General features: G+C 47.3%; 1 pseudogene; it reads left to right on the top strand.

Annotated features, from left to right (window-relative positions):
* The first annotated feature begins 408 nt into the window (after positions 1 to 408).
* Positions 409 to 1,388, top strand: LOC139265907 (uncharacterized; annotated as a pseudogene).
* Positions 1,389 to 2,532: the final 1,144 nt, after the last annotated feature.

Genomic DNA, 2,532 nt, shown 5'->3' on the forward strand with positions numbered 1-2,532 from the left:
TTTAAACTACTAGAAACCATTGAAATTTGGAGTCGAAATAACTTAAATATTAACTCCAAAGACATACTTATTGTTAGTGATACCAGACTGCCTGTAATTACAGTTACCTGACAACGACTTAAGGTTACATTAACTTGTAATCCATTGCACCTGTTTTTTTTTTAAATTCGTAGCCAATCGTTCCAATTCTTTGTCAAATCACAAACGCCAGAGGTCACCTTGCACACGCCAAGGATCACTCTGCGCCAATGCTCTTAGCCAAAAGGCCTAGAGCCACTGCACCGTTCCTGGAAGTACTGCAATACCAGGTTCGTGCCATGGAGGTGGATGGGTCAGGTCCCCCACACACCTCCGTGGAGGTGGATGGGTCAAGCCACCCCACCTCCACCTGTTACTGTTTCATGAGCCATGCACCTGCTGCAATCTTCAAAGAGGACAAGTAGCGGGGAGCGGCCAGTCTCCATTCTTGACCTTACCCATATGGAGCAGGAAGCTCTGGACATCATCGGGCCGAGCAACAGGAGAAACATCGAGAATGGCAAGGCTGGAGGCCAAGCATCACACGGTCTGTCCCATTACTTGGACCTCACTGGGCAAGAGATGGAGGAGGACCACTTTACAGAAGCCGCACGGTCACCAGCTCCATCCTACCAATACACCGGCACGGGAATCGGCATCTCCGGTGGCAGAGACGGCCAGCTCGAAGGATCGACGCAAGGTGAATTGTTCAGCACGAGTGAGCAGGAGCTGGCCATCGTGGAAAGGGCAGTGGGGGAGACGGATGGCCGCAGGGCAAGCTCGGCCCGTAGTTATGCCGAAGAGGACAAAGACGCCGATTTCAGCGGCCCAGCTTTTAAAAGGAAGATCTTCCACGAGCATCATCAGTTGCTCGAGGCTTTGGACAGCTTGCCTTGGAGCTGCCTCACCCTGTCCGACAGCATGGAGAGTCCGCTTCCATCTTGTGTGGTGTTGTGGCGCAAGGCATCACCACTCTGCAGGCTACAATGGAGCGTGTGGCCAGCTCTATGGACGCTGCAGTGAGGCCCTCTGTCCAGGAGCCTGTGGCACTAGCACTGGCATCCTTGATGGCGGCTCAAACTGGTGCCACTCAGGCTCTGGCCTGCACCATCTCCTCCGGCTTGGAAAAACACATTGATAGGGGCTTCAGTCGGGTCACAGACCACCTTCAGTCTGCTCTCCCACAGCTCAGTGACAGCGCTGAGACACAGAGGCACGGCGAAGGCACAATGGGAGCGGCACACGCGACCCTCGCCCAGGACAACAGCACGTCTACTCACTCGCCACGTCCTCAACCACCGGCAGCAGCGACACTGCAGTCTACACTCGGGTCCTCTCGCACTCGCGCACTTCGAGATCGCCGGCCATGAGCATCTCACCAGCCCTGACTCAGTCACAGTAGCCTTCCATCCCTCATGCTGAAGACACGGGGGAGCAGTTTGTCGGAGCACTAGAGTAGCAAAGAGATCACTTAAGCAAGGCAGTGGATGATAACGTTGGTTCATGGTATTTGTATAAATCAATAAAATATTGATTTGCAATTCTGAAAAAAAAACTCTAGTTTTTAACAGCCAAAAAATAAATAAAATGTTTGTTTTTATTCCTTAGGTAAATTTTGTGAAGCCCCATGGGGCCTTTGGCTGCAGTTAGCACGTAATAATTGCAGGAGTGCTGAACACAATTTTCTGATTTGCCCTATTGTCTTTTTACTTTCTGCCTTTTATTCCCATTTTAAAAAAATGTTTAACTGCCAGACTATAACCTAATTTTCTGGTTTCTTTTTAGTAACTTATGCTTGCTCTGTACTGTCACATCCTGAAATACTGGATATATGACAAAGAAGCACGTAATCTGTGGTAAAGTCACTTTCCATACAACAGCAGTTTTAAATTCCCCAGCCCAGTATGAATTGCTGTTCAACTCCTCGAGATTAAATTGTTTACATTGGGATCAATACCAAAATACAGTATCCAGCATATTTAATCTAAATCCACAAAATCCACAGTTAGCTTCTAAAGTGGTTCACAACTTATAACTGAGTTTAAAAAAATATATATATATATATCACATTTGGGAACTCATTCCCATCAACTACAACTACACATATATTCACTCATTTATTATGTGGGCACTTCTCAGTTTCACTTCTCCCATAGCTTGTACACCAGGGTACTGTTCCAGTGAGCCAGTTACCAGAAGTGTTAACAAAATAATGGGGTGAAATGAGTCTTCGGCGAAGCAAGAGAAGTTAATGGAAAAGAAAATCGGGTGCAGTGTAAAACAGGTTGCAGACTCACTATTGTTCGTTTCACACTATTGGCAAAGACCAATTTCACCCCCCAACGATTCTGTTGTGACATTGAATATAATCGCATTTCATGTTCTTTCAGCCTACTCTCAATCATCAGCAAGGTAATGGAAGAGGGTGTTGAGAGTACTATCAAGCAGCACTTACTCAAGCAGGCGCATGGGAACACCATCACCTCCAAATTCCCCTCCAAGTCACACACCATC

Source organism: Pristiophorus japonicus, chromosome 1, assembly GCF_044704955.1.
Source record: "Pristiophorus japonicus isolate sPriJap1 chromosome 1, sPriJap1.hap1, whole genome shotgun sequence".
Classification (NCBI taxonomy): Eukaryota; Metazoa; Chordata; class Chondrichthyes; family Pristiophoridae; genus Pristiophorus; species Pristiophorus japonicus.